Raw genomic sequence first — 18,546 nt, 5'->3', positions numbered from 1 at the left:
TTTTCTGCATTATGCAATGATATAGGCAGCGACAATGTAACGCTTTTACAACATACAGAAGTGCGCTGGTTATCAAGAGGCAARGTATTGACACGTTTAAAAAAAAAAAAATCTCTACTGACCATAATTTTCACTTGTCTGACCGCTTGCATGATGATGAGTTTCTCACACGACTGGCCTATCTGGGTGATGTTTTTTCTCTCCTGAATGATCTGAATCTAGGATTACAGGGACTATGATTAAGAAGTTCTCTTCTCTGTCTGCATTAACAAGGACAACACACAGGTCTTTCCATCATTGTATGATTTTTTGTGTGCAAACTCAAGCTTACGGACAATGTCAAATGTGATATAGCRAAGCACTTGAGTGAGTTGGGTGCGCAATTACGCAGGTACTTTCCCAAAATGGATGACACAAGCAATTGGATTCGTTATCCCTTTCATGCCCTGCCTCCAGTCCACTTATCGATATCTGAACAAGAGAGCCTCATCGAAATTGCAACAAGCGGTTCTGTGAAATTTGAATTTAATCAGAAGCCACTTCCAGATTTCTGAACAGAGTATCCTGCCTTGGTAAATTGCGCTGTTAAGACACTGATGCCCTTTGCAACCACGTACCTATGTGAGAGTGGATTCTCAGCCCTCACTAGCATGAAAACTAAATACAGGCACAGACTGTGTGTGGAAAATGATTTAAGACAGACTCTCTCCAATACAACAAAACATTTATGTGCATCCTTTCAAGCAGACCCTTCTCATTAACCTGTGGTGAGTTATTCACAGTTTTCGATGAACAAATAAGGTTTTATATGTAAGATGGTTAAATAAGAGCAAAATTATTCATTATTATTTATTATGTTATTATTTGTGCCCTGGTCCTATAAGAGCTCTTTGTCACTTCCCACGAGCCGGGTGTAACAAAAAACTCACAATCATTCTTATGTTTAATAAATGTATCTTATAGTGCGTGTGTGGCAGGTTTACAATGATGGCAAAACACAACATTTGAGAGTGTGCTGACTCTGGTGCTAGAGGGGGTACGCAGCTGGAGGTTGAATGTTTGAAGGGGTACGGGACTATAAAAAATGTGTGAACCACTGGACTAAACCATTTAGTTTTCTGTATGAACATTAAAAGACTAAATAATGTGGTTTTCTCTATGAACCATAATAGACTAAACCATTTGAACCCAAACTTAGAATTGTATGTTTGTCAGTGTAGGCTTTGGTGTTGGCTTCCTTCTACCTCCACTAACTCCAGTCTCATCCTTCTAACATGTTGTCTACCTCCACTACGTCCACTACCTTCATCCTCATCCTTCTAACATGTTGTCAACCTCCACTACCTCCAGCCTCATCCTTCTAACATGTTGTCAACCTCCACTACCTCCAGCCTCATCCGTCTAACATGTTGTCAACCTCCACTACCTCCACTTCTTACACTACATCCAGCCCCATCCTTCTAACATGTTGTCTGCCTCCACTACCTCCAGCCTCATGTAGGTTATCAACCCCTTTCTCTGTGTCTCTGTCCCCATGCAGACTTTGACTTCAGCTTGCCTGGCTCCATGAAGCTCCACAACCTCATCTCCTAGCTGAAGAAGTGGATCAAGATCCTGGATGCCAAGGCCAAGCAGCTGCCCAAGTTCTTCCTGATCGAGGAGAAGTGTCGCTTCCTCAGCAACTTCTCCGCCCAGACCGCTGAGGTGGCGATCCCTGGGGAATTCCTCATGCCCAAGCCCACACACTATTACATCAAGATCGCCCAGTACTGTACAGCACACTGATACAGTATAGACACACACACACAAACACACAACAAGTCTTGTTATGCACCCATTACCTCCCAGGTAGTAACAGTGTATGAGTGTTTCCTCCAGGTTCATGCCCAGAGTGGAGATTGTCCAGAAACACAACTCAGCAACACTGCGTCTCTACATCAGAGGTCTCAACTGGAACATCTATGCCTGACTGACTGATTTCCGCAGGGAGGAGAGGGTCCTACAGCTACTGAGACTGCTCAACCCTTGTCTGGAGAAGAGGAAGGAGACCACCAAGAGACACCTCTTCTTCACTTCTATGACACACACTGGTCTATATCTCTTTCTCTGTCTCTCTCTAGCACTCCTCGCTCTCCTGTCTAGTCTCTATAGTTCACCAAGAGACACCTCTTCCTCAGTGGGACAGCACACTGGGCTACTGMTTTACGTCTGTCTGACTGTGTCTCCTTGTCCCCTTCCCTCGGTCTTCGACTCTCCTCTTTCATATCTCTCTCGCCATCTGTGTCTGGGCTATCTGTTTTCCTCTTGTCAAGTCAGTCCTTTCACAGGCAGTTTAACATTTCCTCTCCCTTTATATCTGCGGCTCTCAACCCAGGACTGCATTTCTCAAGGAGAGAGTAGAAATGTCTAAAATGTTTTTCCAAGGGCATGTCAATGCATTCGAAGGCATGCAGTGGATGTTTAAATCTTAGCTCTTTAACTGAGCTGTATATACGGTTTTCTCTAAAGAAAAACAGGGCAAACAAGAAAAGAGAGGAATGAGGGAAATGTGCCGACTTGTGTCAGCGCAGCGAATCAGTCAGTCAGTGAGTGAATAAAATAAGATGCAAGTTTATGACCACAGGAGGCTGGTTGGGAGATGACATCTAAATTGATCTTTCTATGATGGACTCATCAGTGTTGTGGTGAACCACATCCAGGGCAGAGGTCACGGGCATACTCATGGGGGGCTACAATGTTCTGGTCTGACAACATAAAGAAGTGCATTTCCATTTAGCATTAAGAAGACTTATGTCTTTCCTTTCATCTGCTCTGATCTAAAGAGACGGGGTATAGATTAGAAAGATGGGGTATAGATTAGATAGATGGAGTATCGATTAGATAGATGGAATATAGATTTGATAGATGGAGTATAGATTAGATAGATGGAATATAGATTTGATAGATGGGGTATAGATTAGATAGATGGGCAAAGAATATCGAATAAGTAGATTAGTATAGGAAATAGATTTGATAGTGAGGATTTGATAGATGGGTATAGCATTAGATAGATGGGTATCGATTAGATAGATGGAATATAGATTTGATAGAATGGGGTATAGAATAGATAGATGTTATATAGATTAGATAATGGGTAAGTAGAATTAGATAGAGGGTATAATAGATAGTTAGATGGTATAGATTAGATAGATGTATATAGATTAGATAGATGGGTATAGATTAGATAGATGGATGGTATAGATAGTTAGATGTAGATAGTTAGATAGAGGTATAGATTAGATAGATGGGAAGATGATAATGAATAGATTTGATAGAGATGGGGGTATAGATAGATAGAGGGCATAGAATAGATAGTGTATATAGATAGATTAGATGGTATAGATTAGTAGAATGGGTTATATGGTTAGATAGATGGAGTATAGATTTAGATAGATGGAATATAGATTTGATAGAGATGGTATAGATTAGATAGATGGGTATAGATTAGATAGATGGGGTATAGATTAGATAGATGGGTATACTTAGATAAGATGGGTATAGATTATAGAGGCGGTATAGATAGAAAGGTATTAGATTTGAGATAGATAGCTTTATAGATTTAGTTAGATGGGTATAGATTAGTTAGATGAGGTATAGATTAGATAGAGTGGGTATAGATTAGATAGATGATATAGATTAATTAGATGGGTTATAGATTCGTTAGATGTATATAGATTAGATAGAGGGTTATAGATTAGTTAGATGGGTATAGTAGATAGATGGGTATAGATTAGAATATGGGTATAGATTAGATAGATGGCGTATAGATGAGATAGATGAATATACATTTGTATAGAGATGGGGTATAGATTAGATATATGGGTATAGATAGATAGATGGCGTATAGATGAGATAGATAGAATATACATTTGATAGAGATGGGATATAGATTAGATATATGGGGTATAGATTAGATAGATGGAATAGAGATGATATAGAGGGGTATGAGATATAGATAGATGGGTATAGATTAATATATGGTATAGATTAGATAGATGGGATATAGATTAGATAGATAAATCATAGATTAGATAGAGATGGGGTATAGATTAGATAGATGGGGTATAGATTAGATATATGGGGTATAGATGAAATAGATGGGGTATAGATTAGATAGATGGGGTAAATATTAGATATATGGGGTATAGATTACATAGATGGGATATAGAATAGATAGATGGGGTATAGATTAAATAGATGGGATATAGATTAGATTAATGGGATAAAGATTAGATAGGATATAGGTTAGATAGATGGGATATAGATTCGATACATGGGGTATAGATTCGATAGATATGGGGATTAGATAGATATGGGGTATAGATTAGATAGATGGGGTATTTTTTATTCATTTATTTTATTTAACCTTCATTTAACTAACCAAGTCAGTTAATTAAGAACAAATTCTTATTTACAATGACGGTGTCCCAAAAGGCAAAAGGCGGGGGCCTGGGATAAAAAAATAAAAATAAATACAATATAAATATAGGACAAAACACACATCACAACAAGAGAGACAACATAACAATAACATGGTAGCAACACAACATGATAGCAGCACAAAATATGGTACAAGCATTATTGGGCAGTCAACAGCACAAAGGTCAAGAAGGTAGAGACAACAATACATCACACAAAGCAGCCACAACTGTCAGAACAGTGTCCATGATTGAGTCTTTGAATGAAGAGATTCAGATAAAACTGTCCAGTTTGAGTGTTTGTTGCAGCTCGTTCCAGTCGCTAGCTGCAGCGAACTGAAAAGAGGAGCGACCCAGGGATGTGTGTGCTTTGGGGACCTTTAACAGAATGTAACTGGCAGAACRGGTGTTGTATGTGGAGGATGAGGGCTGCAGTAGATATCTCAGATAGGGGAGAGTGAGGCCTAAGAGGGTTTTATAAATAAGCATCAACCAGTGGGTCTTGCGATGGGTATACAGAGATGACCAGTTTACAGAGGAGTATAGAGTGCAGTGATGTGTCCTATAAGGAGCATTGGTGGCCGAATGGTAAAGAACATCTAGCCGCTCGAGAGCACGCTTACTTGCCGATCTATAAATTATGTCTCCGTAATCTAGCATGGGTAGGAATTAGGGTTAGTTTGGCAGCTGGGGTGAAAAAGGAACAATTACGATACAGGAAACCAAGTCTAGATTTAACTTTAGCCTGCAGCTTTGATATGTGCTGAGAGAAGAACAGTGTACCATCTGGCCATACTCCCAAGTACTTGTATGAGATGACTACCTCATGCTATTAACCCTCAGAGGTAGTAATACCACCTGTGGGAAGAGGGGCATTCTTCTTACCAAACCACATGACCTTTGTTTTGGAGGTGTTCAGAACAAGGTTAATTAAGGGTAGAGAAAGCTTGTTGGACACTAAGAAATCTTTGTTGTAGAGCATTTAACACAATATCTGGGGAAGGGCCAGCTGAGTATAAGACTGTATCATCTGCATATAAATGGATGAGACAGCTTCCTACTGCCTGAGCTATGTTGTTGATGTAAATTGAGAAGAGCGTGGGGCCTAGGATCGAGCCTTGGGGTACTCCCTTGGTGACAGGCAGGGGCTGAGACAGCAGATTTTCTGACTTTATACACTGCACTCTTTGAGAGAGGTAGTTAGCAAACCAGGCCAACGACCCCTCAGAGACACTAATACTTCTTAGCCGGCAAACAGGAATGGAATGGTCTACCATATCAAAAGCTTTGGCCAAGTCAATAAAAATAGCAGCACAATATTGCTTAGAATCAAGGGCAATGGTGACATCATTGGGGACCTTTAAGGTTGCAGTGACACATCCATAACCTGAGCAGAAACCAGATTGCATACCCAAGAGAATACTATAGACATCAAGAAAGTCAGTCAGTTGATTGTTGACAAGTTTTTCCAACACTTTTGATAAACAGGGCAAAATAGAATAGGTGATTATAGGGGCAGCAACCTTAAAGAAGAAATGGTCTATACCATCTGACCCAGATTATTTTTTGGGGTCAAGTTAAAGGAGCTCCTTTAGCACCTCGGACTCAGTGACCGCCTGCAGGGAGAAACTTTGTAGCGGGACAGGGGATAAAGAGGGAGAAGCATCGGGGGTAATCACACGCACCAACGGACATTGTAACAATAATCCAAAGGGCACATCTATACGAGTACTAATCAGTGGGAATAGGGGACAGGTGTGTGTGATGAAAGTTTGGGAGGGATCCGTGACATTCTTGGGGTTAGACCCACTGTCATGTTCRTCATAAGGAGTAGACCAAGATGCAGCGTGGTATGTTTCCATCCTTTTATTTGGAATAGAAAACTCAAAGGGAAAAAACAATTAAGCGAACAAACGAAACGTGAAGCTCAAAATAGTGCTCACAGGCAACTATACCTAGACAAGATCCCACAAAGCACAATGGGGAAATGGCTAATTAAATATGATCCCCAATCAGAGACAACGATAAACAGCTGCCTCTGATTGGGAACCATACCAGGCCAACATAGAAATATAATTCCCCTAGATAACCCACCCTTAATCACACCCCGACCTAACCAACATAGAGAATAAACAGCTCTCTATGGTCAGGGCGTGACACCCACAGAGAGAGAACTGCTTCTTAAAGTAACTAACTTTGGCCTTCCGGATAGCCTGAGTGCACTTATTTGTCATTTGCCTGAACGATAGCCAGTCAGCTTGAGTATGCGTGTGCCGAGCTTTTCGCCAAATGCAAATCTTGAGGTGGAGTAACTCTGCAAGATCACGGTCGAACCTGTGGCTGAACCTGTTTTTAATTATAATTTTCTTTATGGGGGCGTGTTTGGCTGCAGGGGCAGTATTGAGTATCTTGAATGAAAAGGTGCCCAGAGGTGCCCAGAGTAAAGAGTAAACTGCCTGCTCCTCAGTCCCAGTTGCTAATATATGCATATTATTATTAGTATTGGATAGAAAACACTCTGACGTTTCTAAAACTGTTTGAATGATGTCTGTGAGTATAACATAACTCATATGGCTGGCAAAAACCTGAGAAAAAAATCCAGCCAGGAAGTGGGTAATCTGAGGTTTGTAGGTTTTCAACTCATCGCCTATCGAATACACAGTGGGATATGGGTCAGTTTGCACTTCCTACGGCTTCCACTAGATGTCAACAGTCTGTAGAACCTTGTCTGATGCTTCTATTGTGAAGTGGGGTCGAAGGAGACGGGAATGAGTAAGGTCTACCATGAACTGACCATGCTCTGATAATGCGCGTTCACATGAGAGGGAGCTCTGTTCCATCGCACTTCTGAAGACAATGGAATTCTCCGGTTGGAACTTTATTGAAGATTTATGTTAAAAACATCCTAAAGATTGATTCAATACATCGTTTGACATGTTTCCACTGACTGTTACGGAACTTTTTGACATTTCGTCTGCTTTTAGTGAACGCGCTTCCTGACTTTGGATTTGTTGACCAAACACGCTAACAAAAATATCTATTTGGACATAAATGATGGACATTACCGAACAAAACAAACAATTCTTGTGGAAGTGGGAGTCCTGGGAGTGCATTCCGACGAAGATCAGCAAAGGTAAGTGAAGATTTATAATGCTATTTATAACTTTTGTTGACTCCACAATTTGGCGGGTAACTGTATGGCTTCCTTTTGTGGCTGAACGCTGTTCTCAGATTATTGAATATTGTGCTTTTGCCAAAAAGCTTTTTTGAAATCTGACACAGTGGTTGTATTAAGAACAAGTGTATCTATAATTCTATGTAAAATATGTATCTTTCATCAAAGTGTATGATGAGTATTTCTGTTATTTGATGTGGCTCTCTGCAATTTCTCCGGATATTTTGGAGGCATTTCTGAACATGGCGCCAATGTAAACTGAGGTTTTTGGATATAAATATAAACTTTATCGAACAAAACATATATGTATTGTGTAACATGAAGTGTCATCTGATGAAGATCATCAAAGGTTAGTGATTCATTTTATCTCTATTTTTGCTTTTTGTGACTCCTGTCTTTGGCTGGAAAAATGGCTGTGTTTTTCTGTGATTTTGCAGTGACCTAACATAATTGTTTGTGGTGCTTCGCTGTAAAGCCTTTTTGAAATCGGACACTATGGTAGGATTAACAAGAAGTGTATCTTTAAAATGGTGTGAAATACTTGTATGCTTGAGGAATTTTAATTATGAGATTTCTGTTGAATTTGGCGCCCTGCACTTTCACTGGCTGTTGTCATATCGATCCCGTTAACGGGATTGCAGCCATAAGAAGTTTTAACAATACCACTGAAAATATCAAAAAATAAGGTCCAAGCGTCTTCGACAGAGGGTATCAAGCTGATTCTATATCATTTTACAGAAGCCAGTTCATGAAAGAAGCTCATGAAAGTTTTTTAGCAAGCGTTTATGACAAATCAGGACAGGTCGTTTCACAAAGCAGCCATTACGAACACAGACTGTAAAACAGTGATCACTAAGGACATTACTGAAAACACCAGACTGATACCTATCAGGATTATTTGTGAGGATAACATCGAGGAGAGTAGCCTTTTCTAGGTGTTTGGAGTCATACCTTGAGGGATTAGTAATAATCTGAGAAAGATTTAGGGAGTCCCATTGCTTTAGGATTTGGTCAGGTGGTTTAAGTATGTCCCCGTTTAGGTCACCTAGCAGGAAAAATTCAGACTTAGTGTAAGGTGCCAGGAGAGAGCTTAGGGCAGGTAGGGTACAGGCCGGTGCTGATGGAGGACGATAACACCCAGCAACAGTCAACAAAGAGCTATTTGAAAGTTGAATGCTTAAAACCAGCAAATCAAATTATTTGGGGACAGACTTGATGGAGACAACCGAGCACTGAAGGTGATCCTTGGTAAAGATTGCCACTCCCCCATCTTGCCGAAAAAGGTTAGAACCAGAAAGGTGTACATCAGTATTCAAAACACTCTCAGTAATGACCAACACATCTGGGATTGGAGCTGTGAACCCACACTTTCAATTTATCCATTTTAGGTAATAAGCTTCTAATGTTAACGTGCAGAAAACCCAGGCTTTTACGAGAGCAGAAATCAGTGAAGCAGATATCAGAGCACAAATCAGAATTGGGGCTAGCAACTGTAGATGATGGGCCAGGGTGTACATGCACATTTCCAGATATCATCAACAGTAATACAATCAAGGCACAGCAGAGGACAGGGAGATCTCTGGAGTGCTGATTTATGACATCTGAATGTGCACAAGATCATATTGTACAGCAATTTTATCTGGTAACATGAATACATATGGGGTATAGATTAGATAGATGAAATATAGATTAGATAGATGGGCTATAGATTAGATAGATAGTGGTATAGATTAGTTAGATGGAATATAGAATAGATAGGATATGGAATAGATAGACAGAGAAGAGATTAGACATATGGGGTATAGATTAGAAAGATGGGATACAAATTAAATTAATGAGATATAGATTAGATAGATGGGGTATAGATTAGATAGATGGGATATAGATTAGATAGATGGGATATAGATTAGATAGGATATAGATTAGATAGACGGGTACAGATTAGATAGATGGGGTATAGATTAGATAGAGATGGGATATAGATTAGATAGAAATGGGATATAGTATAGATATAGTTGGTATATAGGTTAGATAGAAATGGTATATAGGTTAATTAGATAGAGATGAGGTATAGATTAGATAGATATGGGGTATAGATTAGATAGATTGGGTATAAATTAGATAGAGATGCGGTATAGATTAGATAGAGATGGGATATAGATTAGATAGAGATGAGGTATAGATTAGATTGATATGGGGTATAGATTAGATAGATTTGGTATAAATTAGCTAGGTGGGATATAGATTAGATACATGGGATATAGATTAGATACATGGGATATAGATGGGTATAGATTTGATAGATATTGGGTATAGATTAGATAGATGGGGTATAGATTAGATAGATGGGATATAGATTAGATAGATGGGATACAGATTAGATACATGGGGTTTAGATTAGATAGATATGGGGTATAGATTAGATAGATGGGGCATATATTAGATAGATGGGATATAGATTACATGGAGATGGGGTATAGATTAGACAGAGATGGGTAATAGATTAGGTAGAGATGGGGTATAGATTAGGTAGATTAGATAAATAGGGATGGATGAAAGTCTTTTGGCAGAAGCCAACTGAGCCCATGTCAGTGTGCAATGTGTACATCCCTCGTTTACCGGACCTGGTATCTGTGGAGACAAGAGGAAATGGAGGGTTCAGAATGTCACCCGGGGGAGAATTGGCCCGTGACATCACTGTGTACTTGGACTGATTGATACCCTGGTGCCTCTCTCTCTCTCTCTCTCTCTCTCTCTCTCTCTCTCTCTCTCTCTCTCTCTCTCTCTCTCTCTCTCTCTCTCTCTCTCTCTCTCCTCTCTCTCTCTCTCTCTCTCTCTCTCTCTCTCTCTCTCCTCTTCTCTCGCTGCTCTCTTTCTGTCTCTATGTCTCATACACACACATTCTCGCTCTCTGTCTCTCTGTCTCTCTCTCTGTGTCTTCTCTCTGTCTCATACACACACATTCTCTCTCTCTTCTCTCTCTCTCTCTCTTCTCTCTCTCTCTCTTCTCTCTCTCTCTCTCTCTCTCTCTCTCTCTCTCTCTCTGTCTCTGTCTCTGTCTCTGTCTCTCATCTCTCTCTGTCTCCTACACACACATTCTCGCTCTCTCTCTCCTATTCTTCGTACAATCAATTTCTCTATTCCTTGTACAGTGCTTTTGGACAGTTTTCAGACCCTTGACTTTTCCACATTTTGTTACATTACAGACTTATTCTAAAATTGATTAAATAAATGTTTCCTTCATCAATCTACACACTATACCCTATTAATGACAAAGCAAAAACAGGTTTTTAGATTTTTGAGCAAATTTTGATAAAGATATATAAAATAAAATACCTTATTTGCATAAGTATTCAGACCCTTTGCTATGAGACTCGAAATTGAGCTCAGGTGCATCCTATTTCCATTGATCATCCTTGAGATGTTTCTACAACTTGATTGGAATCCACCTGTGGAAAATTAAATTGCTTGATAATTATTTGGAAAGTCTATATAAGATCTCACAGTACACAGTGCGTGTCGAAGGAATTGTTACAGGGGTCAAGACAGGATTGTGTCGAGGCACAGAACTGGGGAAGGGTAACAAAACATTTCTGCAGCATTGTAGGTCCCCAAGAACACAGTGGTATCCATCATTCTTAAATGGAAGAAGTGTATAACCACCAAGACACTACCATTCAGGCCTTTATGGTAGAGTGGCCAGACAGAAGCAACTCCACAGTAAAAGGCACATGACAGCCGGCTTGGAGTTTGCCAAAAGGCACCTAAAGACTCTCAGACCATGAGAAACAAGATTCTCTGATCTGATGAAAGCAAGATTGAACTCTTTGGCCTGAATGCCAAGCGTCACGTCTGGAGGAAACCTGGCACCATCCCTACGGTGAGGCATGATGGTGGCGTCATCATGCTGTGGGGATGTTTTTCAGTGGCAGGGACTGGGAGACTAGTCAGGATCGAGGGAAAGATGAACGGAGCAAAGTACAGAGAGATCCTTGATGAAAACCTGCTCCAGAGCGCTCAGGACCTCAGACTGGGGCGAAGGTTTACCTCCCAACAGGACAATGAACCTCAGCATACAGCAAAGACAATGCAAGTCTCTGAATGTCCTTGAGTGACCCAGCCAGAGCCTGGACTTGAACTCGATCGAACATACCTGGAGAGACTTGAAAATAGCATGTTCAGCTTCGGTCCCCATCCAACCTGACAGAGCTTGCGAGGATCTGCAGAGAAGAATGGGAGATACTCCCCAAATACAGGTGTGCCAAACTTTTAGGGTCATACCCAAGAAGACTGGAGGCTGTAATCACTGCCAAAGGTGCTTCAGCAAAATACTGAGTAAAGAGTCTGAGTACTTGTTTTAGTTTACATTTTTTATAAATTTTCTGACATTTAAAAAAATCTGTTTTTGCTTTGTCATTATGGGGTATTGTGTGTAGATTGATGAGGGGATTACCATTGTCATTGTTTTATTTAACTTAGTCCTGCATGTTGGAGCTCGGGGGCCTAAGATTTTCACTGTACCCTGCAACCTCACCTGCAACACTGTACATGTGACTATTAAACACTCTGAWTCGGAATCAACTCTACTGTTACATCATGGCCGACAGGAGCACTAAAACTCTTGTACTGTATTGAGAAATCTGAAGTTAGGCTTGATAGGTAGACCTGGTGGATATGATTTAACTTGATTGTTTTGTCTCTAAAAATGAAGGTGTAGCTGTTCTATTGAGGTGTCTTACTGCTCTAGCTCTCTGTCTCTCTCCCTCTCCCTCTCCCTCTCCCTCTCCCTCTCCCTCTCCCTCCCTCTAGTCCACCAAGGTTAGGTTGTATACATTGTATTGAGGTGTGTAATCAGTTTCCCATGTTATTAAATTGTGCTTACTCTCCCTCCAGCCCTCCCTACCCCCTATCTTCCTCCCTCCACCTTCCCTCTCACCCTCCCTCCCTCTCTCCAGTCCCCAGGGTGGTAGCTGTCTCCTCAGATGCGTCTGGTGGAGGACATCCCATCCTCTCTGTCTCTAGTTGAGATCTATGCCACGCTTGTCCAAGAAGGGCATCAAGCAAGATAACCCCATCTCACGCTACTACGATCGTCTGGCTACTGTACAGGCCAGGGGCACACAGGCCAGCCACCAGGTACTGGAACATACGCGCACACACACACACACACACACACACACACACACACACACACACACACACACACACACACACCACCACAAAGCACACACACACACACACACACACACGACACACACACACACACCACACACACACACACACCACACACACACACACACACACACACACACACACACACACACACACACCACACACACACAGAACACACCACCTTGGCTACAGTTCAGTCCAGCGGCACACAGGCCACCAGGTACAGTCTGATGTCACGTTCCTGACCTGTTTTCCTTTGTCTGTATTATTTAGTTGGTCAGGGCGTGAGTTGGGTGGTTTGTCTATGTGTGATTTTCTATGTTGGGATTTTGTGTTTGGCCTGGTATTTCTCAATCAGAGGCAGCTGTCAATCGTGGTCCCTGATTGAGAATCATACTAAGGCAGCCGGGTTTCACGGTGTTTTTGTGGTGTTTGTTTCCGTGTTAGTGTTTCACCACACGGTACTGTATAGGTTTCTGCACTTCGTTTATTTGTTTTGTATTTCAGTGTTCATTGTTCGTTTAATAAATTCATCATGAGCACTACCACTCCGCATATTGGTCCGATCCTTCTCGCCTCTCCTCGTCCGAGGAGGAGGAAGAATATGACAGAACCATTACACTGGAACACACCACTCCTCTCTGACTCTAACCCCTGTCCCCACCAGGTACTGTCTGGAACAGACACACTCCCTCTCTGACTCTAACCCCCTGTCCCACCAGTACGTCTGGAACACACACACTCCCTCTCTGACTCCAACCCCCTGTCCCACCAGGTGCTTTCTGAACACACACACACTCCTCTCTGATCCAACCCCTGTCCCCACCAGGTGCTGTCTGGAACACATACACTCCTCTCTGACTCTAACCCCTGCCCACCAGGTACTGTCTGGAACAGACACACTCCCTCTCTGACTCTAACCCCCTGTCTCACCAGGTACAGTCTGGAACACACACACACTCCTCTCTGACTCTAACCCTGTCCCCACAGGTACTGTCTGGAACAGACACACTCCCTCTCTGACTCTAACCCCTGTCCTCACCAGGGCTGTCTGGACACCACAACACTCCTCTCTGACTCTAACCCCCGGTCCCCACCAGTACTGTCTGGAACACATACACTCCCTCTCTGACTCTAACCCCCTGTCCCCACCAGGTACTGTCTGGAACACACACACACTCCCTCTCTGACTCTAACCCCTGCCCCACCAGGTACTGTCTGGAACACACCACTCCCTCTCTGATCTAACCCCCTGTCCCACCAGGTACAGTCTGGAAACACACACACTCCTCTCTGACTCTAACCCCGGTCCCCACCAGGTACTGTCTGGAACACAACACACTCCCTCTCTGACTCTAACCCCGTCCCCACCAAGGTACTGTCTGAACACACACACACTCCTCTCTGACTCTAACCCCGGTCCTCACCAGTACTGTCTGGAACACACAACTCCCTCTCTGATCCAACCCCTTGTCCTCACCGGTACAGTCTGGAACACACACCTCCTCTCTGACTCTAACCCCCTGTCCCCCCCAGGTACAGCTGGAACACACACACTCCCTCTCTGACTCTAACCCCCTGTCCTCACCAGGGTAGTCTGTAACACACACACTCCCTCTCTGACTCAACCCCCTGTCCCACCAGTACTGTCTGGACACACACACTCCCTCTCTGACTCTAACCCCCGGTCCTCACCAGGTACTGTCTGGACACACACATCCCTCTCTGATTCAACCCCTTGTCCTCACCAGGTACAGTCTGGAACACACACACTCCCTCTCTGACTCTACCCCCTGTCCCACCAGGTACAGTCTGGAACACCACACATCCCTCTTCTGACTCTACCCCCTGTCCCACCAGGTACTGTCTGGAACAACACACTCCCTCTCTGACTCCAACCCCTGTCCCCACCAGTACTGGAACACACACATCCCTCTCTGACTCTAACCCCCTCTTCCCACCAGGTCTGTCTGGAACACACACACTCCCTCTCTGACTCTAACCCCTGTCCACCACCAGTACTGTCTGGAACAACACACTTCCCTCTCTGACTCAACCCCCTGTCCCCACCAGGTACTGTCTGGAACACACACACTCCCTCTCTGACTCCAACCCCCGGCTCACCAGGTACAGTCTGGAACACACACACACTCCCTCTCTGATTCCTAACCCCCTGTCCCCACCAGGTACTGTCTGGAACCACACACATCCCTCTCTGACTTCCAACCCCCTGTCCCCACCAGTACTGTCTGGAAACATACACTTCCTCTCTGACTCTAACCCCCTGTCCCACCAGGTACAGTCTGGAACAGACACACTCCCTCTCTGACTCTAACCCCCTGTCCACCAGGTACTGTCTGGAACAACACACTCCCTCCTGACTCTAACCCCCTGTCCCACCAGTACTGTCTGGAAACACAACACTCCCTCTCTGACTCTAACCCCCTGTCCCACCAGGTACTGTCTGGAACACACACACACTCCCTCTCTGACTCTAACCCACTGTCCCACCAGGTACGTCTGGAACACACACACTCTCCCTCTGACTCTAACCCCTGTCCCCACCAGGTACAGTCTGGAACACACACACACTCCCTCTCTGACTCTAACCCCCGGTCCCCACCAGGTACTGTCTGGAACAAACACACTCCCTCTCTGACTCTAACCCCTGTCCCCACCAGGTACGGTCTGGAACAGCACACACACTCCTCTCGACTCCTAACCCCCGTCCTCACCAGGTACTGTCTGGAACACACACACTCCCTCTCTGATTCCAACCCCTTGTCCCACCAGGTACAGTCTGGAACACACACATCCCTCTCTGACTCTAACCCCCTGTCCCACCAGGTACGTCTGGAACACACACACTCCCTCTGACTCTAACCCCTTCTCCCACCAGGTATGTCTGAACACACACACTCCCTCTCGACCTAACCCCCTGTCCCACCAGGTACTGTCTGGAAACAACACACACTCCCTCTCTGACTCTAACCCCCGGTCCTCACCAGCGTACTGTCTGGAACACACAACACTCCCTCTCTGATTCCAACCCCTGTCCTCACCAGGTACAGTCTGGAACACACACACTCCCTCTGCTGACTCTAACCCCCTGCCCACCAGGTACAGTCTGGAACCACACACTCCCTCTCTGACTCTAACCCCTGTCCCCACAGGTACTGTCTGACACAGACACACTCCCTCTCTGGACTCCAACCCCCTGTTCCCCACCCACGGTACTGTCTGGAACACACACACTCCCTCTCTGACTCCAACCCCCCTGTCCCTCACCAGTACAGTCTGGACACACACCACACCCCTCCTGATTCCTACCCCCTGTCCCCACCAGTACTGTCTGGGAAACACACACACTCCCTCTCTGACTCAACCCCCTGTCCCCACCAGGTACATGTCTGGAACACATACCACTCCTCTCTGACTCTAACCCCCTGTCCCCACCAGGTACTGTCTTGAACAAACACACTCCCTCTCTGACTCTAACCCTGTCCCCACCAGGTAACTGTCGGAACAACACACTCCCTCTCTGGACTCTAACCCCCTGTCCCACACGGTACTGTCTGAACAGACACACTCCCTCTCTGACTCTAACCCCCTGTCCCCACCGCAGGTACTGTCTGGAACAACACACTCCCTCTCTGTACTCTAATCCCTGTCCCCACCAGGTACTGTCTGGAACAGACACACTCCCTCTCGACTCCACCCCGGTCCCCACCAGGTGCTGTCTGGAACACACACACTCCCTCTCTGACGCCAACCCCTCCCCACCAGGTGCTGCGTGACATTCTGAAGGAGTGCAGGGGAACATGGTACCTTGCAGCATGCCTGAGGAGTGGGGCGTTACACACCTTCCCGCAAAGCTACCAGACTACTGGACCTTCAGGAAAATGTTCAGCTGTCTCTGTCGGCCTGGCTGATCATGTACACCTCAACGCATCAACCTGAGATGTGCAGAAGCACAGCAGAGACCGCATCCTCAAACCTGAGACGCTGCAGATAAGCACAGAGAGACACGCATCCTCAAACCTGAGACCTGCAGATAGCACAGAGAGACACGCATCCTCAAACACTGAGACGCTGCAGATAGCACAGAGAGACACGGCATCCTCAAACCTGAGGCGCTAGCATGATAGCACAGAGAGACACGCATCCTCAAACTTGAGGCGCTGCAGATAGCAAGAGAGACACGCATCCTCAAACCTGAGACGCTGCAGATAGCACAGAGAGACACGCTCTCAAACCTGAGACCTGCAGATAGCACGAGAGACACCATCCTCAACCTGAGACTGCAGCAGATAGCACAGAGCTACGCATCCTCAAACCTGAGACGAGCTGCAGATAGCACAGAGAGACACGCATCCTCAAACCCTGAGACGCGCTGCAGATGCACAGAGAGACACGCATCCCTCAAACTGAGACCTGCAATAGCACAGAAGACACGCATCTAACCTGAGGAGCTGCAGATAGCCACAGAGAGACACGCATCCTCAAACCTGAGACGCTGCAGATAGCACAGAGGACACGCGTCCTCAAAACGAGACGCTGCAGTCAGTACAGAGAGACACGCATCCCAAACCTGAGACGCTGCAGATAGTACAGAGAGACACCAACCCTTCAACCTGAGACGCTGGCAAAGGATAAGCACAGAGAGACACGCATCCTCAAACCTGAGACGCTGCAAGATAGCACAGAGAGACCACGCATCCTCAAACCTGAGACGCTGCAGATAGTACAGAGAGAACACCATCCTCAAAACCGAGACATACACATACACATTTACACGATCGAGACATGAGCATGCACACCCACCGCCTCCTCCGCACACCCAACCCTGGCCAAGGACACTTAGAATAATGGAATTTGAAGCAGTCTGTCAAATAAAGGAGTTTTCAAGGATGTCAAGGGACTAAATTAAATGTGAAGATGTTCCTCCGAGACCCCTAAATGCATGCCCAGGATCCCCTGCTGAGGTAATCTGGCGACGCCAGGACCCCCGCCGAGGACAATTTATGACCCAGGACCCCAGCCGAGATATAGAGTTGGGATAAGATATAGATAATGGGAGAATGATTAAATAAGCGGATATAGGATTACATAGATGGGAATAGATTAATAGATGGATTAGTTAGATAGATGGGTGATAGATTAAATAAATGGGATATAGATTAGATAGATGTGTATAGATTAGATAGAGATGGATATAGATTAGATGAGAGATGGCTATAGATTAATAGACATGGGGTATAGATTAGCTAAAGATGGGGTATTGATTAGACAGATGGGGTAATAGATTAAATAGAGATGGGGTATAGATTTAGATAGACAGGTATAGATTAGATAGATGGGGTATAGCATATAGATAGAGGTGCGATGATAGATTAAATTGAGATGAAGATGGATATAGATAGATAGATGGTAAGATTAGATAGAAATGTGATTATTAGATGGATGGGGTTAGAGTAGGAGGATGGTATAATTATATAATAGGGAAAATGATTAGAAAGAGGGTATAGATTAGGTAAATTGAAGATAGATTAATATATGGGCATGATTACATAGAGATGGGTTATAGATTAGATAGATTGGTTATAGATTAGATGGAGAGTGGGATATAGAGTTAGATAGAGATGGGATATAGATTAGATAGATGGAATATAGATAATATAGATTGGGCATAGATTAATAGATGGGTTATAGATTAGATAGAGATGGGATAGAAATTAGATA

The 18,546-nt window shown here is 44.1% G+C and overlaps 1 pseudogene; it reads left to right on the top strand.

Annotated features, from left to right (window-relative positions):
- LOC111977988 (transformation/transcription domain-associated protein-like) overlaps nt 1-16,736 on the top strand; it is a 140,568-nt pseudogene extending 123,832 nt beyond the window's left edge.
- Nucleotides 16,737-18,546: the final 1,810 nt, after the last annotated feature.

The sequence above is a fragment of the Salvelinus sp. IW2-2015 genome, linkage group LG18 (assembly GCF_002910315.2).
Source record: "Salvelinus sp. IW2-2015 linkage group LG18, ASM291031v2, whole genome shotgun sequence".
Classification (NCBI taxonomy): domain Eukaryota; kingdom Metazoa; phylum Chordata; class Actinopteri; order Salmoniformes; family Salmonidae; genus Salvelinus; species Salvelinus sp. IW2-2015.
Note: the sequence above shows the minus strand (reverse complement) of the source record. Positions and strands in the feature narration are given on the sequence as shown.